This window comes from Pan troglodytes, chromosome 13, assembly GCF_028858775.2.
Source record: "Pan troglodytes isolate AG18354 chromosome 13, NHGRI_mPanTro3-v2.0_pri, whole genome shotgun sequence".
NCBI lineage: Eukaryota > Metazoa > Chordata > Mammalia > Primates > Hominidae > Pan > Pan troglodytes.
In genome coordinates, this window is record NC_072411.2 from 111,401,254 (window position 1) to 111,426,737 (window position 25,484).

The 25,484-nt window shown below is 36.7% G+C and overlaps 1 pseudogene; it reads left to right on the top strand.

Moving 5' to 3' along the window:
* Positions 1-5,099: 5,099 nt before the first annotated feature.
* On the top strand, positions 5,100-19,509 carry LOC101056857 (plakophilin-4-like; annotated as a pseudogene).
* Positions 19,510-25,484: the final 5,975 nt, after the last annotated feature.

Here is a 25,484-nt window from a genome sequence, read left to right on the forward strand (position 1 = left end):
GGGGAGGCATGAATAATTCACCCCTTGTTTAACATATAATTAAGAAATAACCATAAAAATGAGCATCCAGTAGCTCTCGGGGCTGCTCTATGGAGTAGCCATTCTTTTATTCCTTTACTTTCTTAATAAGCTTGCTTTCACTTTACTGTATGGACTTCCCTGATTTTTTTCTTGCATGAGAACTCTCTCTTGGGGTCTGGATGGGCACCCCTTTCCTGTAACAATTCTAATATGAAATGCCCAAAAAGGCAAATCTACAGAGACAGAACATAGATTGTAGTTGCCTAGGGCTAAGGTGTATGGAGAGATGGTGTAATATATGTCTTATATCTTGACAAAGCTATTAAACAAAAACACAGAGGAAGGCTTTGGGATCTATGGCTCACAGTTCTATAAATAAAATAATTTTAAAATTTTCCAAATCATTTTTTTCTTTTCTTACTAGTAATTTTCCTTAATTTCATGCTTGACAATAGGTCCTTATATTTGATTCTTTAGCAGTGAAGTTGTTTAAATAATGATTTTTCTGAACAAATGGATGTGCAGAATTTCTACCAAGTCCTACGAAGTTCTACCAAGTCAGTAACAGACATGCAAACAGAAGCCTGGTTTTCTAATTTTTAACCTAGAACTTGATCTCTTAGCAATCTAAAGCAGTGGAATTGGTGTTAAAAAGCAAGGAAATGTAGTAGTAGGGATGCACTATTAAGATTTTTAAAAAGTATTAAATTTTAACCCAAATTGTTGGAAAATGCAGTACAAACATGTCAGAGTTCATTCAATTCAAAGTTAAATGGAATCTCTTCTCACCTCAAACTGTGATTTTAAAAAGGCTTCTTTCTTGTTCTTCATTGCAAAAGTAATTTCTTAGGGAGAAGAAACAATCTGTTGGTTGAATCCATTTTTTTCCCTAACCTTGTGTGGCAGGCCAGGTTTCACACAGGCCTCCATAACAACTGTCTCAGTACTGACTGAGTAGTTAAATATTAAAAGCTGAAAGAGCCAGTGTCCTTATGCAAAGGCTGGAATGTAACAAAAGCCCACCAAGCATTTTGCCTAGGCCTTTCCTGGGCCTTAAAGCATGACAAAATAATGAATAAACTCTTAACAAGACCCATCTGGGATTAAACAAGTTTTATTAGGGATCTGAAGAAACTCCCCAGGCCTCCACAAACAAGTTTATTGGGGGTTTGAAGGAACTCCCCAGACCTCCATGATTTAGCAGCAGACAAGAGAAAGGTAATCACTCCGGCACCTGAACCCATTTAGATTAAGTAAATTTACCTGAGGCTCCAGAGGAAGGTTTTTCAGGACTCAGATCTTAGCTATAGATTAAAAGAAGTTAATAACTTATGTCTTTAGATGAATGCACGTTTACACATAGTCATATAGCTTGAAAAGCATATAAGCTCTGGGAGAATTTGTAATTTTGAGTTGGTCTGGTGGTATTTTTCAGGCCTTCTCCCTGTAACCGGTTACAGAAATAAAAACTCCCTTCTTCATCTGCATCTCGTTATTGGGCCGTGAGAAACAGCAGCCCGAACCTCAGTTTGGTTCCGGAACACTTGCACTTATCTATTTTAAAATTACTTTTGGTACTTGACTCTTTGGGATAAAGAAATACTGGTGAGAAATGAGGACAGAAAGAACAGAGTGCTCTGAAGCAGAGTTGGGGAGCCAAAGATCGAAAGGTCTTTCTAGTGATACATTTAAACTCTCATTTCAATCAGCTCTGTCCTTTTTAATAAATCAAATCAAATGAATTCTACAGAGGAAAAGGAATGTTCTCTGCTAGAGAACAGACAAAGAGGCAAATACTTTCCCAAAAGGTTTCTCTGTTTGGTGTTTCTTTGTTTGACTTATTTTTTGTTTTCTTGTTTCTGTTCACATTTCTCTTGTCTTATCTCCCTATAAAGGCTCTGAGATATGTTTTAGATTTTGATCTCTGGCAATGAGAAGAGCTTCCTCTGCATAGTAAGGATTCAAGAATGTTATTACTGAAGATGTTGGTCTTTTCTAGTGTGCAGTGAGGTTTTATTCTCCTGCTTCTTATACTGTTGGCACTGGAAATTCTCAACTTTCCCAGACTTACATCTTTGTCTTCCTCATTGCTCTTCACAAAATGAATTATATTTCTACCAATGAGGACCCACCTCTTTTTGGACCATGGCTTGACTTTTATTAAAGTCAACTAAAGAGAAATGCAGATACTGCTTTGTAGCTGTTGACCCCACATGTTGTGACTGATGATGGAAGACAGAAGACTGCCCATAGGAAGGCCAGCCACTTGAACATCAGAAAAGAACACTGAACTTCTTATTATATTTGCTTACACATTTCAATTGGCTATGTCTTTGCTGTGCACTTACTTCACAATTTAGCTAATTGACAATGTCCAGGTTAAACACTGGTGGCCTCTCGTGACTAGAATTAAAAGGAAGCTATATACATTGCCTTTTCAACCTCAAATCTCTACCATGTAGTAAGGGGTTAAAATTTGGAACATAAAATGTTTAGTAGCAAGAAGGAAAATAAGAGGGGGAACCAATAACTAAGCTAGAGAAGAAAATAAAGTGTGTTAATCGTAACGTAACAAAGCTTCTCACCTCAGCAGTCTTTGGACAGAATAGATATTTTGTGGCAGGAAATGTGGAATTAAATTTTCTCCACTCTTAACTTTTTGGAAAAAAAACTTAATTCTTGTCTTTCTTGTTTTTATAGTGTCTGTACTTTTTTAGTCTTAACAGTTTCACTGCAATTTTGGAAAGAGAGTATAAATGAATTTACAAACAGATTTTGCAAGAGGTAGCATACAGTGACAATTGCTCCTTAAAAAAAAAAAAAACTGCTATATCCATATCCTTGTCAACATTTTAACCTATTTCCCTTATTATTGCATCTAAAATATCCTTCACCCTTTAAGCTGCCAAATCTTGTTGCACTTTACTTCAAAACCTGGTTTTCAACTCATATCCTTCACAAAGCTTTTCCAAACTAATCCTTCTTAGTTCTAAAAAAATTCTACTCTTGACTTCCAAATTCACATTCCTTTCATGTCTATGTGATTCAATTATTGCTTTTTCAAGAAACAGAGTATTTTTTTAGTTTAAATTTTGTAGAAGTTTTACTTACAAAAACTCTTCTTGAAAACATTATGTAAAATGTTTAATTTCTTTAACTTCTTTAACATAATATCTGATCATCATCTTCATTTTTGTAGAAAGTTTACTGTTTTCTTACCATTAATCAATTGATATAACACCTCCTTTTTTTTTTCAGAAAAAACAAAGTCCCTATGTCATTATTATTATCTTGAAAATAGTGAAACTAAGAAACGTATTTGCCCCAAATTACGTAGTGAGTAAGTGGTAGAGCTAGGATTTAAATGTAGATCTGTTTTATGGCAAAGGACCTGGTCTTAACCCGCATTAAGATGCTGTATTCCCAAAGAAACGGAGTTAAATTCTTGTGGAGAAAATGTGTGTTGGGGCTAAATCAAAGGCAATAATAATAATAATAATAATACATTCAAGAATCTTAACAACAACAAAAATTGAATAACCTGGAGACACAGGAATAAAACAGGATCATATTTTAATGAGTGAAGGTCAGAAGCCAGAAGTCTGCTATCACAAAAGTGCTTTGTAACCCCACAGGAGTTTTTGACCTCCCGTTGCAGTTTCTTCATCTTTACAATGAGATAGGTGAATAGATGAACTTGAGAGTCACTGTAAAGTGGGTGCAGCGCACCAGCATGGCACATGTATACATATGTAACTAACCTGCACAATGTGCACATGTACCCTAAAACTTAAAGTATAATAAAATAAAAATAAAAATAAATAAAAAAAAACAAAATAAAAATAAAAATAAAAATAAAATAAAAATAAAAATAAAAAAAAAAGAAAGTTTAAACCATGTAAAAATCAAGTTCAGATAGAAGGGAAAACCTTTTCTAAATTTTGGTTCTATATTCCTTTAAATTTAGATCCATTCAAAGTCACATTCAAAATTCAAAACAATATAGACTAAAAAATAAAAAAATTGGTAGCTATTAAATTAATCAATATAGCAAATTTATAATCCATGCCACCTCAGAAAATTTTAATGCATTTGACATGTCAATAATATTGCACACCCAGAAGAGACATACTGTATTCAGGCTTATGAAAAACATATATTTATGCTGTTATATTTGCAGGACAACAATCAAAACAACAATCTGATTTTATCTGTTTTAGATTATTATGCCTCCACTCAGTCTAAGCTAGGGGTGGAAAACTGTTGATCAAAGGGTACAAAGTTTTAGGTAGACAGGATAAATAGGTTTTGAGATCTATTGCCTATCAGGTAATAGATCTCAAGTATAGTCTCAGGTGACTGTCGTGAATAATAATGTGTTGTATATGTCAAAATAACTAATAAAGTAAATTTCAAATGTTTTGTTACAAAAAAAAGATAAGTAAGGTGATGGATATGTTAATTAGCTTGGTTTAACCATGCCACATTGTATACATATATCAAAACCTCATGTTTTACTCCATACATGCATATAAGTGTAACTTAGTCAAAAATAATGTTAATAATAATATTTTTTAAAACTCTCTTTGACTTTTGACAATTTGTTTATAATGTGGCCTTGGTAGGAAAAAACTTTCTTTTGTGGGCAGGTGGGGTGAAGTGTGTGGCTGTTCTACATCCAGATATGTATTCAGTAATGCACAGGGACACAAGTTCTAAAGGCATATGAGGGAACTGTCTTGGGGGCGGGGGTACAGAGGTTAAGTCTGGTGGGTGTGTGTGTATATACATACAGCTACAGTGAATGCCTAGTCTACTGAACATGCTGGAGCATGTGCCATGGAGGTGGCAGGCACATAATAATCAGGTCTGGTGGGCACTGGGCAAAGCTACAATGGGCACGTGGTCCAATGGGTGCATATGCTTAGCTTCAGCAGGTGTCTGGTTCCTTGGTCATATGTGCACAGCTGTAGTGCAGACCTGGTCCAGTAGGCACCTGAGCACGCATGTGGTGGCACCATTAAGTGCCAGGAACTGTGCACAAGCATGTGCTTTATGTCAGGTTCCTATTCTCAGGCATGGGCATGTGCAGCCTGGCTTTGGCTGCAACTCCAGCAGCTCTGAGTCCAGTGTGGGAAGGGGTGGTACTTGGCATCTGTGGCGTCAGTGACGCAGCAGCTGGGGTCCACGTCAGAGAAGACCGCAGAAGTCCTCTGCAACGGTAGCTAGGGCCACTGGAATTCTTGGTGTCAATGGCTGCTGAGGTCCACCCACTCTCCCTGTTCCCCCATGAGAGAACCAGTGACCAAGTGGATTCCTTGTGGCACCGTGCTAATCCGGGGGATGGGGCAACACAGAAAAAATGCTTCCTACCCCTTTCTATTAGCCATTCCTGGTCTCTGCACTCGTGTGGATTGTTGCTGCCCCCTAACTGCCTCAGGGCTTCTCCCAGAGCTATCCTTTTCCACAAATATTTGATTTTATCCTTGTTTTTGTTTAGGGGTGAGAGTTGGGATCACCCAGTTTCCCATCTTGCTGACATCACTTCCCAAGCAATTTTTACTTTGAATCTTTTTCTGTATCTGTATCCTCGGCTTGCTATGGTCTCCAGACAGCTTCTTGTCTAGCAATAATATAACCTTCAAATCTGCTCAAATATCACCTTCTGACTACCCCATTTCATACTGCAATCTATTTCCAGTCTCCCCCGCACCCTAGCACTCCTTGTCACCATTACTCAAACCTACTTTTCCTTTAACCCATAGCAATTCCCTCTTTCTAATATATTCTAAATTGTGTACTTATTGTGTTTATTGTTTGTAGCCTTTCCTACCCAGTACAAATTAGGTCTATAAGGACAGAAGCTTTTTATTATTATTATTATTATTATACTTTAAGTTTTAGGGTACATGTGCACAATGTGCAGGTTTGTTATTCAATGAGAACACATGGACACAGGAAGGACAGAAGCTTCTGTTTTGGTCGTTGATAATTCACTTGTTTATTGAGCAGTGCCTAGTGAATGATAAGTGAACTAAGGAATGTAGCTATTTGTTAAGGTACTGTGGTACTGAATAGAGACTTGAATTGTGATAGTTCATTAGAGTCAGTTGTGTTAGAATATGTGTTCTTCATGGAACCATATTGATAGTAGGATATTGGCTAGTTGACACATACATCTACCATCTCCTGTATCTCAAATAGACTGTCTAATAGAGACTTATCTATACATCAATGAATTTTAAATAAAAATACCCAACTCATGACAATTGTTTATCACCCACTTTACCGAATCCTGATGCAAAGCAAGAGAATTGGATGATTAAACTACATGAGTCATCTATTCTTATTTTCTTATCTGCAAAGATGTCCCTTTGCACTCTCTGATCTCTTTCTATTCCATGAGTTATTTGACTTGTCATACTTTCCCCATTTCTACCCTTTCTTTTGCTTTTAATACAAACTTCACTAAAACTAATAAAATAATTTTAATAAAATGAGGAGATGTTTAAAAAATCAAATCAGAAAAAAACAAAAAATGTTTGATGTTTTGGTTTAAATTTTACATAAAATACTTAATTTTACATTATTCTTTCTTATTTTATTTTATATTTTTATTTTAATTTATCGACATTTATATATTTTTTAACTTTTATTTTAAGCTCAGGGTTATATGTGCAGGTTTGTCACATAGTTAAACTTGTGACATAGGGGTTTGTTGTACAGATTATTTCCTTGCCCAGTATTAAGCCTAGTACCCAACTAGTTGTTTTTCCTGATCCTCTCCCTCCTCCCACCCTCCACTCTCCAACAGGTCCTAGTGTGTGTTGTTCCCCTCTTTGTGTCCATGTGTTCTCATTATTTAGCTCCCACTTATAAGTGAGAACAGGCCGTATTTGGTTTTGTGTTCCTGCATTAGTTTGCTAAGGATAATGGCCTCCAGCTCCATCCACGTGCCTGCAAAAGACATGATCTCGTTCTTTTTTATGGCTAGTATTCCATGGTGTACATGTACCACATTTTCTTTTTCCATTCTATCATTGATGGGCATTTAGGTTGATTCCATGTCTTTACTATTGTGAACAGTGTTGCAATGAACATATGCATGCATGTGTCTTTATAATACCCAAAGGAATATAAATCATTCTACTATAATTCTACATTATTCTTTTTTTGTTTATATCTACAATGTAGGGATGTTTTAAATGTCTGGACTAGTACTTATATGATGGATTTATGTATGTTTGTATATATAAGTATGTGTGTTTGAAGATAACATTTCATTTTAGTATATATTTATTTTGATTTCAAATATCACATCTGTTATAGAAATTGGGAAAATAAAGAAAAGTATAAATAAAAGCCACAAAATCCCACCATTGAGAGACAATTATTGTTTACATTGTTATTGTATATCTCTCAATTGTTTAAAAATATTTTAATTACTCATTTTATCAAAAAATTATATTTTTATATGTTCAAAATTTATATGTACATTCTATTCTATTTATAATATGCATATTCTAATTTATTGCTGAAATTATACAATATATGTCTTATTTCTGTTTTTATACAGATTTAATATTTGCACCAGTCCTTTACCATGGTTTCCCTATAACTGATGTGGTAGGCAGAATAACTCCTGAAGATATTCACATTCTAATCCCCAGAACCTGTGAATATGTTACATTATGTTCCAGAACTTCCCAGATGTGATTAAGTTAAGAATATTGCAATCGGAAGATTATCCTGGATTATCTGGGTCGATCCAATTTAAATCTTTATATGCGACAGAGGAAGCTAATAATGTAAAAGTCAGAGACTGATTTGAAAATATTATCGTGTTGGATTTGAAAATGTAAGAAGTGGCCATGAGCCAAGGAATGTTGTCAATCTCTAGGGTCTGGAAAAGGCAAGGAAACTGATTTTTCCCTAGACCCTCTAGAAGTCCCACTGGTACCCTGATTTTATTACAGTGACACTCGTTTTGGACCGCTGAACTCCAAAACTAGATGATTTTTTAAAAATTGTGCTGTTTTAAGTCTCCAAGTTTATGTAATTTGTTATAGCAGCAATACAAAACTAATATATCTGAGTTATTTGTTCTGATTTATTTCTTCAATATTTGGATATGATCAAGTAGGATTTCAAGAGTGCTGTGTTCCTGAATTGGTGTTTCAGAATGTACACCTTCACCTTTATGGTAAGAGTATATAAAGGCATCATGTTACTCAGATCTTTTATAGCTCCACTATCTTCTTACAATATGTTTTTCACTGGAGAAATTTTTTCTTCTTTGTACATCACTATGTTTTCCTACCTGGATATTTTAAGATTTTTTTCTTCATTATTGAATTTTAATGAGCTTTACAGGATTATTTCTTTGTGTTAATTATTTTGTATCAATATTTTTACTGCAAAACCTACAGTTCTTTTCATCTACAGTCACATATTATTTTGGGAAAGGTTTCTTCCAATATATGTTATGATAATTATTATTTATGTTTTGGTTATGCACATAAGGAAAATTACTTAGGTTTATGCTGGATACTCTTTATCTTTCAAACGTATAATGTTTATCATTTATATTTGGTACTAGATCTTTACCTGTTTGGATTGCAAAATTTCCTCAATTCTTTCTACTTCCACCCTGACTATAATTTCACTCTAGTATAATTTTCCCTATGGCTTGTAACATTGTTTTGCCTCTGGAATACTTTACATTACATTATCCCTCCCCACAGAAATAATCCAGTTTGCTTTTCATTTCTTTTGTTATCTTCTAATCATTTCTTTGAACTTCACTACACTTTTGTTGAGCTTTAATAGATGCTTTGTTTGATCAATATTTCATGTGGAACTATAGAGAATAGTTCCTCCAATAGTTCATGTGGAACTACTGGTCAAATATCTTCCCTGTCAGTTAATTCTCCTTGTGATGCATTTTCTTCTCCTGACTTTTTCTCAAGTTTATTCAAAAATGTTTTCATGGATTCCATCCACAGGCATACCTCGTTTTATGGTTCTTGCCTTATTGAACTTCACAGATACTACGTTTTTTTTCACAAATTGAAGGTCCATGACAACCCTGCATGAAGCAAGTGTACTGACTCCATTTTTCCAACAGCATGTGCTCACTTCATGTCTCAGTGTCACATTTTGATAATCTCATATTTCAAACTTTATTATTATTATTAATTATGTCAGTTACGGTGATCTGTGATAAGTGATCTTTGATATTATTGTAATTTTTATGAGATGCCATGAAGCGCACCCATATAAAATGGCAAACTTAACTGAGGAAATATTGTGCACATTCTGAGTGCTCCAGTGACCAGCCTCATCTCTCTCCCTTTGCTCAAGCCTCCCTATTTGCTGAGACACAACAATATTGAAATTATGCCAAAGAATAACTGCACAATAGCCTCTAAGTGTTCAAGTGAAAGCAAGAGTCCCATAGCTCTTACTTTAAATCAAAAGCTAGAAATGATTAAGATTAGTGACAAAGGCCTGTCAAAAGCCCTGATAGGTCTAAAACTAGGCCTCTTGCAACAAACAGCCAAGTTGTAAATGCAAAAGAAAAGTTCTGGAAGGAAATTAAAAGCGCTACTCCAGTGAACACACAAGTGATGAGAAAGCCATGCAGTCTTCTTGCTGATATGGAGAAAGTTTTAGTACCCTGGATAGAAGATCAAACCAGCCACAATATCCCCTTAAGCCAAAGCCTAATCTAGACCAAGGTCCTAATTCTCTTCAATTATATGAAGCTGCGAGAGGTGAGGAAGCTACATAAGAAAAGTTGGAAGGTAGCAGAGGTTGGTTCATTAGGTTTAATGAAATTAGTCTTTTCCATAAAATAAAAGTTCAAAGTGAAGAAGCAAGTGCTGATGTAGAAACTACAACAAATTATGCAGAAGATCTAGCTAAGATCATTGAAGAAGGCGGCTATACTAAATCACAGATTTTCAGTGTAGATGAAACAACCTTTTATTGGAAGAAGATGCCATCTAGGACTTTCATAGCTAAAGAGGAGAAGTCAGTGCCTGGCTTCAAAGCTTCAAAAGACAGGCTGACTCTCTTATTAAGAGCTAATGCAGTTGGTGACTTTAACATGAAGCCAGTGCTAAATCTAGTTTGCCTGTGCCCTCTAAATGAACAATAAAGTCTGAATGGCAGCACATCTATTTACAGCACGGTTTACTGAATATTTTAAGCCCACTCTTGAGACCTACTGCTCAGAACAAAAGATTTCTTTCAAAAGGTTACTGCTCATTGACAATGCACTTGATCACCCAAGAGCCCTGATCTCAGAGATATACAAAGAAAGCTATATTATTTTTATGCCTGCTAATGCCACATGCATTCTGCAGCCGATGGATCAAGGAGTAATTTTGGCTTTCAAGTTTTGTTATTTAAGAAATACATTTTGCATTGCCATAGCTGCCATAGATAGTGATTCCTCTGATGTATCTAGACAAACTAAATTGAAAATCTTCTGAAAGAGATTTACCATTTCTAGATGCCATTTAAGAATATGTGTGATCATGAGAGGAGGTTAAAATACCAACATTATCAAGAATTTGGAAGAAGCTGATTCCAGCCCTCATGGATGACTTTGAGGAATTCAGGGTTTCAATAGAAGAAGTCACTGCAGATGTGGTGGAAATAGCAAGAGAACTAGAATTAGAAATGGAGCCTGAAGATGTGACCGAATTGATGCAACCTCATGATATAACTTTAATGGGTGGAGTTACTTCTTATGGCTGAGCAAAGAAAATGGTTTTTTGAGATGGAATTTACTCATGATGAAGATTCTAGGAGCACTGTTGAAATGATAAAAAAGGATTTTGAATATTACATAAATTCAGTTGATAAAGTAGTGGCAGGGTTTGAGAGGATTCACTCCAATTCTAAAAGAAGTTCTACTGCGGGCAAAATGGTATTAAACAACATTACATGCTGCAGAGAAACCGTTTGTGAAAGGAAGAGTCGAACAATGGAAATTTCACTGCTGTATTATTTTAAGAAATTGGCATAGCCACCCCAACCTTCAGCAACCACCACCCTGATTAGTCAGCACGCATTGACATTGAGGCAAAATTCTCACCAGCAAAAAAGACTATGACTTGCTGAAGGCCAGATGATTGTTAGCATTTTTTAGCAATAACGTATTTTTAAATGAAGGTATGTATTTCTTTTCAGATGTAAGTCTATTGCACACTTAGACTAGTTAGTTTAGTACAAACATAACTTTTGTTTGCACTGAGAAACAAAAAAAAAATGCCACTCACTTTATTGCAATATTTGCTTTACCATGTGGTGTGTAACTGGACCTGCAATAACTCTCAGATATGCCTGCATTTCTTTTTTTCCTTTTTTTAAATTAATTAATTTATTTATTTATTTATTTTGAGACGGAGTCTCACTCTTGCTGCCCAGGCTGGAGTACAATGGCGCAATCTCAGCTCACCGCAACCTCCGCCTCACCGGTTCAAGCGATTCGATGCTCCTGCCTCAGCCTTCTGAGTAGCCGGGATGACAGGCATGTGCCACCACGCCCGGCTAATTTTGTATTTTTAGTGGAGACAGGGTTTCTCCATGTTGTGCAGGCTTGTCTCGAATTCCTGACCTCAGGTGATCCGCCCGCCTCAGTCTCCCAAAGTGCTGAGATTACAGGCGTGAGCCACCGCGCCTGATCGATATACCTGTATTTCTTACAGATTTCTCTCTTACCTGGGAAGCATGTGTCCTTTCAGTGTTGAGGGTTCATACTAGTCACAGAAAAAAACTCTGAGGCCACAGGTCCTCAGAGGCTCCATCAGTTAATCAATACCTTCCCCTTTCTTCAGAGGGATTACCCTGATAATTCTCCCACAACCAGATCCTGAGTAGGATGCCAGATATGTAAATAGGATACAATAGAACTTGTGTCCACATAGTTTCCCTGCAAATCTATATTTTTGCAGTTTAGATAAGTCCTTAAAAAACATTCTGCACTTCTCTTCTGGTAATATCATACCCTAGTTTTTTTCAGTACACTAGCGAAAATTATTCTTTTTTACTCATATATTATGTCTCAACAAAATGTAAACACCTTCAATTTTACTTGTGGTCAATGCAGTTATGTGTTGTATAATCTTCGGATGTGGGAGATTTAAGTATCTATCTAGGGGGTAAGGAATTACTTGTTATCAACTCCATTTCTAAATTGAGTGTAAACATATGCCTACATAGGTAAGTTTTTTTTGTTCATTTGTTTGTTTTGAGATGGAGTCTTGCTCTGTCACCTAGGCTGGAGTGCAGTGGCGTGATCTCCGCTCACTGCAAGCTCCGCCTCCCGGGTTCACCCCATTCTCCTGCCTCAGCCTCCCGAGTAGCTGGGACTACAGGTGCCCGCCACCATGCCCGGCTAATTTTTTTGTATTTTTAGTAGAGACGGGGTTTCACTTTGTTAGCCAGGGTGGTCTTCATCTCCTGACCTCATGATCTGCCCACCTTGGCCTCCCAAAGTGCTGGGATTACAGGCATGAGCCACTGCGCCCAACCATAGGTAAGTTTTTAATACAGCAGCCCCTCCTTATTCACAGTTTCTTTCTGTGGTTTCAGTTACCTGGGGTCAACCACAGTCTGGAAACAGGTTAGTGCATTACAGTAAGATATTTTGATTAGCTGGGCATGATGGTGGGCACCTGTAATCTCAGCTACTTGGGAGGGGAGGTTGAGGCAGGAGAATCATTTGAACCCAGGAGGTGAAGGTTGCAGTGAGTCGAGATCACGCCATTGCACTCCAGCCTGGGTGACAGGGTGAGACCCCATCTCAGGAAAAAAAAAAAAAGGTATTTTGAGAGAGAGAAAGACCAAATAACTTTTATTTTTATAACTTATTAAACTTTTATTTTTATAACTTTTATTAAGGTATATTGTTATAATTGTTCTATTTTAGTAATAGTTATTGTTAATGTCTTACTGTGTCAAATTTTTAAATCAAACTTTATCATAGGTATGCATGTATAAGAAAAAAACATAGTATATATAGGTACTATCCATGGTTTCAGGCATCCACTGGGGGTCTTGAAACATATGCTCTGCAGAAAAAGGTGAACGTCTGTATTTTACCAGGCATTTTACGACACGTTAATGTGAAAGAACTTAACTAAAGTGGGTCACTGCAGATTAAGTTCTTATTAAATTCTAATACTGATCAGTAGATACTAATTGGGACATACTGGGTTTTCTAAAGTTATTATTAAGTATCTGAGATACATTAAGTTAGTAAGTATTTAGTAAACATCCACAATATATCAGGTGCTATGATGGGCATTTTGAAAGTATCAGTTAATAAATAAGTTAAAATCTTTGCCTTTATGAAAGCAGGGCTGTGACAAGCATGAATGCACTTGCATGACCTGAGAGTGACTGTCTCCTTACATTTTGCAACCTAGATGCCTTGCTGGCCTTACCCTAGGACAGCCATATGACATGAACCTTATGATGTAGTGGGGAAAATGCAACAAACAAGATTAGTGAGTAAACCATATGGTATTTTAGATGTTGGTAAATTCTTTCGGATAAAATAAAGAAGGAAAATGGGATAGTAACTTTTTTAGTTGTTTAGGGCAAGGGAAAGAGTTGCACTTTTAGTTAAGGATGTCTAGGGATATTTTCTTTGAGAAGGTGGATGTTGAGTATGCCTGATGAAAGAGACATAGTGAATTAAATGGAGACTTAAGGGAGGGATTCTAGCCAAAGAAACAAGTAAAAAGGCCTTGGGTAAAAGCTTACCTATTATTCTAGAACAACAGAAAGGAGACCAGTATGGTTGGAGTGGAGTGAGCAAAGAAGAAAGTTGTAGGAAATCAGTGATAAGACTGGGCCCAGATCAGTAGGAAAATTCAACCACTATGAGGACTTTGGTTTACATTCTGCATGCTATGGAAAAGCTCTAGAGAGTTTTGATTTGAGAATTGTCACGATTAACATATTTTAGCAGCACTACTCTGCTGCTATCTATAGAAAAGATATTAGTGTTGCAAGGTCCAAGTGGTGAGGTCAAAAGTCTACTGCACAAACACAGGAAATGAATGCATGATAGATATATTTTGTATGGAATGCTACAGAATTTGCTGTGGGTTTGAATGGAGGGAGAAAGAGAAATTGTGACATTAAGGAGGACAAAGTTTTTTGCCTTAGCAACTAGAACATTGTTGTCCTGTATTGAAAGGTGAAGACTGTTCTGGTTAGGAAATGGTAGGTTCAAGATGTGTGTTAGACATCTAAATGAAGATGTTAAGCAGTCAATTTTCCCTCTAAGAATCAAGAGTTCAAGAGGGAAGCTCACGTTAGAAATATAAGTTTGACAGTCATCAGCATGTAGATAGTATTTAGAGTCATAGCATCAAGAAAGTGAGACTAAATAGAAAATAAAAGAAATCTTGGATTTACTTCTTTGGCTTCTCCAATGTATAGAGGCAGGGAGATGAGGGAATGACAGCAGAGGAGACTGAGAATAGATGGAGGGAGGAGGAGGGAAGGAAGAGAGTATTATCTTAGAAGCCAAGTGAAGGAGGCATTTCAAAAGTGTGTCAAATGTTGTTTTATCAGATATTCCCCAAATCATATGAGGATACTATGGACCTTATTAAAATGCAGTTCCATTGAAAAAGTAAAGAGGGATATTGCTAAATATTATACTTATTTGTATTTTTAGTACTTATATTCTTCTTGGGATTTTTTTTAGCATTTTATTTACTCCTTCATTGGTGCAAGCTGAGGGGATACAAATATGATGATGTGTGCTTCCTGCTATTGAGGAATCTGCATTGTGAATAATGATCTTATGGTCATTGCATTGATCCATCCTATTGTTTTGTAGAATATGTGAGAACAGAGTGAGGCAGAAGGAGAAAAAAAAAGCATTGATGGCAAGGCTACTATATTGTAAGTGCCCCCAATCTTACCCAGAGAACATTCTCTGACTTTTATTGACCAGTTGAGTCAAGAGCATCCCATCAGAGGTGGATAACATACTAAATCTCTAGTTATGAAATTCCAGATATTTCCAGTATCCTATTCTCACAAAAAGGCAAGCATCCATCATAGTTGAAATTCAGGTTTGTAACGCGGATTAGAAAGAAGCTAAAATACTGAGTACTAATATTGCAAAGAGTAATCTTCTAAAACAATTTTGTGGGATTCAACATTGGGTTTTTTTTTTTTTTTAGCTTTTAATTAAACCTAATTTGGTTGTGACATTTTGATAGATTCAGAGAATTTTCAGCCTTCCCACATTGATTCGTTATTCCACCCTTTTGACAGTGTGTTCTTCCCACACACAGAATTTCAGGCATAGAGGCCTCAGTTGAACAAATATAAGTAGTATCACACAACGTTCAATTTTACGTTTAAATACATTTAAAAAATTATTAACTTTGAAATAATAAAAAAGTGAAAAAATTACTTTTCATTATGAAAGACAAGAACTCATTTAAGTCTTTGGGAAAAGTAAAACAAGTAGAAGAAAGAAAGAGAGGGGAAAGTGGGTTAAAAAAAAACACTTATTCAAAGAATTTTTTTTGAATTTCAGCTTTTATATTAGATCCGGGGGTACATGTGCAGGTTTGTTACATGGGTATATTGCATGACACTGAGACTCAGGATATGAATGATTCCATCACCCAGGTGGTAACTATAGTACCCAATAAGTAGTTTTTCAACCTTTTCTCCCCCTCCTCCCCTCTAGTATTCTCTAGTGTCTATTGTTCTCATCTTTATGTCATGTGTACTCACTGTGTAGCTCCCACTTATAAGTAAGAACAGGAGGTATGTGATTTTCTGTTTCTGCTTTATTTCACTTTGGATAATAGCCTCCAGCTGCATCCATGTGGCTGAAAAGGACACACTTTCATTCTTTTTTACAGCTGTGTAGTATTCCATGGTGTATATGTACCATATTTTCTTTATCCAATCCACCATTAATAGGTACCTGGCTTGATTCCTTGTTTCTGCTATTGTGAATAGTACTGCAGTGAACACACAAGTACATGTGTCTTTTTGGGAGAATGATTTATTTTCATTTAGCTATATATCCAGTAATGGGATTGCTGAGTCAAACGGTAGTTCTGTTTTAAGTTCTTTGAGAAATCTCCAAACTGCTTTCCACAGTGGCTGAACTAATTTATATTCCCATCAATAGTGTATAAGTGTCCCCTTTTCTCTACAGCCTGGCCAGTATGTTATTTTTTGCCTTTTGATTAATAGCCATTCTGACTGGTGTGAGATGGTATCTCACTGTGGTTTTGATTTGCATTTCTCTGATACTAGTGATGTGAAACCTTTTTTCATGTTTGCTGGACACTTTTATGCTGTCTTTTGAGAAGTGTCTGTTCGTGTAATTTGCCCACTTTTTAATGTGGTTATGTGTTTTCTGCTTGTTGAATTGTTTAAGTTCCTTATAGATAATGGATATTAGACCTTTGTCAGATGCACGGTTTGTGAATATTTTCTTTCCTTCTGAAGGGTATCTGTTTAACTCTATCAGTAGTTTATTTTGCTGTGCAGAAGCTTTTTAGTTTAATAAGGTCCCACTTGTCAATTTTTGTTTTTGTTGCAATTGCTTTTGAAGACTTAGTTATAAATTCTCTAAGAACTTTTAATTGTTTTTATATGTCTCTGTTATGCTTTCATCCACTTTCATTCTAGTCTTGTTTTCTAACCAGTTATCTTCAAACATGTTTAGAATTCTTTAGAAAGGGGAATATAGCTGTCACTCAACTATTTTCCATTCAATTTTAGAATGATCCTAGGTCTAGAGAGTGATAAAAATAGAGTAATTTCTTATCCTCTGCACGTTTCTCAGAGAGCTAGTCCACCAGCCATCATATTTCAACCTTCACTTAAGTTATAGGCATGGTGGAATGTGCAGTCTCAAGAGTGATACATGAAATGCAAGAATAGATATGCTATAGTCTGAATGTGTCCCCAAAATCATGTGTTGAAATACAGTGGCCAATGTGAAAGCATTAAGAGATGTGGCCCTTAGGAGGTGAGTAAGTCATAAGGGCATAGCCTTCATGGGAAACAATGGCAAACTTGGAGTGACAGATCTATGCTTTTGAGGGAAGCTACCTGGAAGACACTCAGATGTATGGCAATATTACTCCTGACTGGGATCGGTATCTGACCAACCGAAAAAACTCCTATAGCAAAAATGATAGAAGGAACCAGAAGTTTAAGGAAGCTAAGCGGCTCTTCAGTAAATCCTCAGTTACCTCAGCAGCTGCATTAAGTGCATTGGCAGGAGTTCAGGACTAGCTCATTTAAAAGAGGGAGCCAGCAGTAGGTACTGGAAATCTACAAAGGATGTCCAGCCAATGAAGTACCCGTACATACCAAAGAAATAATTATGCTCTGAATACAACAGCTACCTATACGGAGCCCTCCAGGCCCATACAATACCAAGTGCAAGAGTGTAATTATAACAGGCTTCAGCACGCAGTGCCGGCTAATGATGGCACCACAAGATCCCCATCAATAGACAGCATTCAGAAGGACCCCAGCGAGTTTGCCTGGCATGATCCTGAGTTGCCTGAGGTCATTCACATCCTTCAGCACCAGTTACCATCTGTTCAGGCAAATGCAGCAGCCTACCTGCAGTACCTGTGGTTTGGCGACAACAACGTGAAGATGAAGGTGTGTAGGTTACGGGGAATCAAGCATCTGGTTGACCTTTTGGGCCACACAGTTTTGGAAGTTCAGAAGAATGCTTGTGATGCCTTTAGAAATCTCTTTTTCGGCAAGTCTACAGGTGAAAATAAAATAACAATGAAGGATGTTAGTGAGATATCTGCCTTGTTGTGACTGTTGAGAAAATCAATATTGATGCAGAAATAAGGGAGCTTGTTACAGGAGTTCTTTGGAATTTATCCTCACGTGATGCTGTAAAAATGACAATTATTCGAGATGTTCTCTCAACCTTAACAAACAATGTGATCGTTCCACATTCTGGATGGAATAACTCTTCTTTTGATGATGGCCATAAAATTAAATTTCAGACTTCACTAGTTCTGCGTAGTACAACAGGTTGCCTGAGGAACCTCAGCTCTGCGGGGTAAGCAGCTCGGAAGCAAATGCGGTCCTGCGAGGGGCTGGTGGACTCGCTGTTGCATGTAATCTACACGTGTATGAACACATCCGATTACGACAGCAAGATGGAGAATTGCGTGTGCACCCTGAGGAACCTGTCCTATTGGCTGGAGCTGGAGGTGCCCCAGGCCCAGTTACTGGGACTGAACGAATGGGATGACTTACTAGAAAAAGTTTCCCAGCGAAGACTCTGAGCCAACCTGCTGGGGGAAGAAAAAGAAAAAGAGGACTCCACAAGAAGATCAATGGGATGGAGTCGGTCCTATCCCAGGACTGTCGAAGTCCCCCAAAGGGGTTGAGATGCTGTGGCACCCATCGGTGGTGAAGCTATATCTGACTCTTTTAGCAGAAAGTTCCAACCCAGCCACCTTGGAAGGCTCTGCTGGATCTCTCCAGAACCTCTCTGCTGGCAACTGTAAGTTTTCAGGATATATCCAGGCAGCCGTTTGAAAATAAAAGGGGCTCCCCATCCTTGTGGAACTTCTGAGAATGGATAACGATAGAGTTGTTTCTTCCATGGCAACTGCCTTGAGGAAGATGACACTAGATGTTCGCAACAAGGAGCTCATAGGCAAATACGCCATGCAAGACCTGGTCAACCAGCTTCCCTGTGGCAATGGCCCCAGTATCTTGTCTAATGAGTCCATGCAGCCATCTGCTGTGCTCTGCACGAGGTCACCAGCAAAAACATGGAGAACGCCAAAGCCCTGGCCAACTCGGGAGGCATAGAGAAACTAGTGAACATAACCAAAGGCAGGGGCGACAGATCATCTCTGAAAGTAGTGAAGGCAGCAGCCCAGGTCTTGAATACATTATGGCAATATCGGGACCTCTGGAGCATTTATAAAAAGGATGGGTGTAATCAGAACCATTTTATTACACCTGTGTCGACATTGGAGCAAGACTGATTCAAATCACATCCTTCCTTGTCTACCACCAACCAAAAGATGTCACCCATCATTCAGTCAGGCTCCAGCAAACCTTCACCAATTTACATCAGTTCATATTCCTCACCAGTAAGAGAACTAAATAGACAGCTACAGCATCAACAGCTGTATTATAGTCAAGATGACTCCAACAAAATAACTTTGATTCATACAGATTGTATTTTCAGTCTCCTCATAGCTATGAAGACCCTTATTTTGATGACCGAGTTCACTTTCCAGCTTCTACTGATTAGCCAACAAGTATGGACTGAAATCGACCACAAATTATGTAGACTTTTATTCCATTAAACGACCTTCTTATAGAGCAGAACAGTACCCAGGATCCCCAGACTCATGGCTGCAGCATCAAGACACCCAACAGAAGAACTCTTTCTTTTTAACCTTGTTTGGATTGAGGTGAAAAGTCCATCTTGCTGATTTGGTGATTGAAATGTGAAAGTGATGTGGAAGGAAAGAGTGAAGTGCATTTTTTTTCTTTTTTAAGGAATTATCAGGGAAGTGAGGAAACATTTGGGAGAGGACTTTCTAAGCTCTATTTAGGTGTTAGATCTAATTACTTGTAGATTCTGTAGTCTGGTGAAGGTGTGGGTGACGTGATGAGAGGTTTGAGAAATGGGTGAAATGAAATGGGGATGTGTAGATCAAATCAAATTAAAGGTGATTGTTTAATGTAAATAAAGTCATATTCTGATAGTTTGTACAGAAAAAATAAAATGATGCCCATGTTTTATTGCTATTACTAAATGTCAAGATTGTATGCTATTATGTCTTGTAAATTTCTTTTGTTGGTGTAAATATGGAAATGCCACATTGGTTAACTGCCATCATTTGTAATGCAGTGTGTCACTTGAAAAGAGATTTGAAGAAACTGACAACTTCAAAAACAAATGGGAAGCCTAAGGAACTGTGAGAGATTAAAAACAAACTGCGACACCCTTTGTCTCCACCCTGCATAGTGTACTTTGGAAGCGCAACGTCCAGGCTGGTACTGCAGTGCCATGCCCATTCCTTGTCTCGTTCATAGGACACTTCACTGCCATTTTCTATGCACATGAAAGAAAAATAAATGTGGAAATTTCAAAAAAAAGAAAGAAAGGAAGGAAGGAAGGAAAGAGGGAGCCAAGAAGTGGGATGGAAAGTGACATTCTCCAGACTTCCACAATCAGGAAAATGAGCCCAGCCAGGATGACCCTGAGGATCTGGATGGATCTGTGCAGGGAATGAAACCTCAGAAGGCTGCTTCATCTACTTCCTCAGGGAGTCACCACAGCAGCCATAAAAAGAGAAAGAATAAAAAACCGACACAGGATTGATCTGAAGTTAAACAAAAAACCATGAGCTGACTATTAGAAGATACATTAGTGCAGAAGTTTCCAGGCTGTAGAGCCCTGCTTCCCTTCTCTGGCCTCACAAAGATAAACATCCTTCACCCGAGTTTGTGGCCATCCACCTCTGCTCTCCCAGACCCAGTGCCTGTGACTTTGAGTAGTTTGTTCTAAATGTGGTGACAAACAAGTCATTTCCATAATACATTGGATCATTTACTTTATGTCACTTTTAGTAACAGAACTGCAGGAAGATCGAGACATATATAATCCCAGGAAGTTGCTAACTGTACATTTCTCCCTTCTTAGGATGAATGTCTCCCCCTAAAGTGGCTGGTACCAGCTTCATCTGTGATATGCATCAAGAAATGTTCTCTGGTTTTGTTTTATGCTGAAAGTAGAACACAAGTTACATTTCAGATGAAGGCTATAAATATCTGGCATTTTCTTATATTGCTTTGTGTTTTCTTATTTTTCTCTTGTTTTATCATCTTATTTTCTTTGGGGTCTTTTTGTAATGCCTTTGTACAGCTCATACCTTCCTGCTGACATATCTGATCATCTCTTTCATGCAGTTCCCAATATTCACAACTGAAAATAATCTGGTTTATCATAAGTAAAATGGGAAACTTGGCTCTTTGTTTTTTTGCAAGGGAAGTATTTAGTAATTACCTATCTTAAATCTTTCTGAGTTGGAAGCAGATTCATGTTCAAGGGACAGGAAAAATGGAAAAATATGTTTAAATCAATCATTTTTAAATAGCTATTTTTATTCTTTTGTATAAATAAAATTTCACAGGCTTTGGAAAAAAAAAAAGAAAGCAAAGACCAAACCTTCACCACGCACTGAAACTGCTAGCACATTGATCTCAAACTTCTAGCCTTTAGAAGAGTGAGAAATAATTTTTTTCAAACTTATTTATGTATTTCATCTATTTATTTAAATAGATAAAATTTTATGTATTTGTTTTATATAACATAATGATTTGAAGTATATATACATAGTGAAATAGCCAAATCTAGCTAATTAAATATGGATTACCTCACATAATCATTTTTGTAGTAAGTACACTTAATTTCCACTCTGATATGATTATGTATTTTAAGAATACACCATATCATAATTAACTCTAGTCCCCATGCTGTTTAATAGATCCCGTGAACTTATTCCTTTTATTGAACTAAAATTTTGTATCCTTTGACTAACATCTCCCCAACTGCCCCTTCTCCCCACCAACACACAACAGCTCAGCCTCTGGTAACCACCATCCTACTCTCTATTTCTATGAGATCAACTTTTTAAGATTCCACATATGAGTGAATTGTGAGGTGTTTGTCTTCCTATGTCTGACTTATTTCACCTAACATAATGTCCTCTAGGTTCACCCATGTTATTTTAAATAGCAGGATTTCCTTCTTATTTATGGCTTAATAGTATTCCATTGTGTATACATATCATACTTTATTTATTTGCTGATGGACACTTCAGGCTGATTCCATATCCTTTTGTGAATAGTGCTGCAATAAACATTGGAGTGCAGATATCACTTCAACATACTGATTTCATTTCCTTTGGATACATACCCAGTAGTGAGAGAACTGGATTATACAGTAGTTTTATTTTAATTTTTTGAGGAACTTGCACACTGCTTTCCATAATGGCGAATAATGTTCCCTTAATTCCACAGTTTCATCAACATTTGTTATCTTTTGTCTTTTTTTAATGCCCATTCTAACAGGTCTCAGATGATATCTTGTGGTTTTGATTTGTTTTCCCTGATGATTAGTGATGCTGAATATTTTTGCATATATCTGTTGGTCATTTATATGTCTTCTTCTGAGAAATGTCTACTCAGGTTTTTTGCCCATTTTAATATCAGTTGATTTTTTTTCTTGATATTAAGTTGAGCTCCTTACATACTTTAGACATTAACCCTTATCAGATGTATAGCTTGCAAACATTTTCTCCTATTCTATAGATTGTCTCTTCACTCTGTTGACTGCTTCCTTTGCTTTGCGGAATTTTAGTTTGCTATAATCCTATTTGTGTATTTTTGTTTGGGCTGCCTATGCTTTGGAGAACATATCCAAAAAGTCATTTCCTAGACAAATATCCTGAAGCATTTCCCCTATACTTGCCTACGTAAAAGCCTTACATTTAAGGCTTTAATTAATTTTGAGTTAATTTTTTAATATGGTGTGAGATAAGGGTCTAATTTCTTTCTTCTGCATATGCATACCCCATTTTCCCAACACCATTTATTGAAGAGACTCAATCTATGAAGACTGTATTCAGAAAGTAGTATAGATCCCAAAAACAAGTTCAAGATAAGAAGCATTTTATTCCATTGGAAAGATGTCAGAAATGGCCCTCAAGATGTTTCATGGAGAGAGCTGCAGATTTAACATTTCCCTGTTTGTATACTAAGGTATAAAGTCAGCAAAATGCTTCATGAAAAAAAAATCCATGACAAATACTAGGAAAGATTCTATTGCTGCAAACCAGTCTCACACTGGATAACTCTTTAAAGGGCGATGATAAAGTCACTTCTTTCCATGCTGTTGTTAAATCTCAATTCAGATTTTGTTAAATTTCAATCAAGTTCATACTTTTTTATTCCTGCTGACTTTCTTATTTTTCTAGTGCTATTTTATTAATGCTATTTTTTCTTGGGAAAGATACAAATTGAAGATGTCATGCTTCTGTTGCCTATTTTGAAAGGTATATAACTGTATCCGCTATCATTATATTTACACAAAACCAAAGAAATAAACAAATCACTTGTAAGAATTTCTAATTCAACTCAATTCAATTCAATGACAATAATATTGTGAGATTCACAGTCCATTTGTTCTGACTGTCTTTTCCCTTTAAAATAGTTTTTGCATTGGACAGAAACATTATTATTATAGGGAAAATTGCCAAAAAGTAAAACCAAAACATTAGCCCAATGTATTGCCAGAACATTTAAAGAGATGGTGGCCTTGAAGTTTTGTACTTCAATTCCAGGTGGCTTAACTATCTATACAAGAAGGGCAAAATTATAAAGATTTTAGATAATAATATAGCAGAATATCTCCATGATATCCTTCTTCTTTCAAGGGAATGAAATAATTTATTAAACAAGACACATAACACCAATAGGTAAGATTCTCAAATTCACATTTATAAACTTATTTTTGTCAAAATACATCATAAGAGTTTCTTTAAAAGTTAAACATACACTTATTATATGATCCAGCAATTCCACTTCTAGGTCTTTATCCCAGAATATTGAAAACATATGGTATTGTTCACACAAATCTATAAATTAATATTTGTAGGATCATTATTTGCAATCATCAATATTGAAAATAATCTAAATGTCCTTCAAGTGAATTGGTCAACCCACCATGATACACCCATACAATGGAATACTACTCAGCAATTTAAAATAATGAATTATTGATACACACAACATGGATGAATCTCAAATACATTCTGTTGCCTGAAAGAAACCAAACCCAAAGAAGTTATCTATAGATGATTCCACTTATATGTCATTCTGGAAAAGGCACACATATAAAAACAGGAAATATATCAGCAGTTTACCAGGGTTAGAGGTGGAAGAAGGGTCTGAACACAAAAGGGTAACATGATGGAATTCTTTGTGATACTAGAATTTTTCTCTGTTGTGTCTGTAGTGGTAGCTACAAAAAACTATAAATGTTTAAAAATGCATAGAACTCTATTTCAGAAAGTGAATTTTACTTACTGGAATTTTTAAAATTAAAATAAATAAGATAGTATAAGAAAATGTATAGGCCACGTGCAGTGGCTCATGCCTGTAATCCCAGCACTTTGGGAGGCCTAGGCAGGTGGGTCACTTGAGGTCAGGAGTTCAAGACCAGCCTGGCCAACATGATGAAACCCCGTCTCTAATAATAACACAAACATTAGCTGGGTGTGGTGGTGCATGCCTGTAATCCCAGTTACTTGGGTGGATAAGGCAGGAGAATTACTTGAACCCGGGAGGTGGAGGTGGCAGTGAGCCGAGATCGCGCCACTGCACTCCAGCCTGGTCGACAGAGCAAGACTCTGTCTCAAAAAAAAGAAAAAAGAAAAAAAGAAGAAAAAAGAAAATATACAAAGATAATATGCATATATACGAATATATATGGCATATGGAACCTAGAAAATACAGAAGAACTTACAAATAAGTAAGGAGAAATCATCTCAATAAAGAAATGATCAAAGGCTTTGAAGAAATACAACATAGAACTGAAAGACCAAACAAACAAATGGTTAATAAAGGAAATGAGATGCTTGTATTCATTAGTACCCAGGAAAACAAAATTGCAATCAGTTATCATTATACAGCAAGTGGGTTAAAATTTTAAAAGTCTTGTTTTACCAAGTGTTTGTAAAAATTGGAGGCAATAGAACCTTGATACAATGGTAAGTGGAGTGTAAATTGTTACAATTGCTCTGTTAGCATTAGCAGCATTAGCTATCTGCCTATCAGTTTTAATACTACTAACATAAGCACCCAGGGAGATATGTACAGAAATGTTGACTATACCCCTAACTGAAAATAGTAACATGAAGAACTCATCTTGTAACTCAGTGGCTTCCAAATTTTTCAAACAGGGCCCATATGTAAGCAATACATTTCAGAGATATTGTCAGTACTCACCCCCACTCTTGGAGTGGTTTAAGAAGGGCAAATGAGATGTGGAGAAATTTTCTGGCCACTTCTTGGAACGTTTTCCTTCACGTCCAAGAAAGAGCCACAAGTAGGGCTGGACAATATAATGCCTTTGGACCCTGTTGTATCAGGCTATGATGCCTGGAGCTGCTGCAGCCATCCTCCAATCCATGTGAGGAAAAAATTTCCATTAAGAATGGCATAGCCTAGGGATAGAAAGAATCTGGGTTCTTGATGCCCTTCTTGGTCCCTTTTTATCAATAAATCCCTAAGTCTGCCCTACCTTTGGGCTTATTTCTTCAGCCACATTGGATCTGAGTTTCATTCTCAGCAAACTAACACAGGAACAGAAAACCAAATAC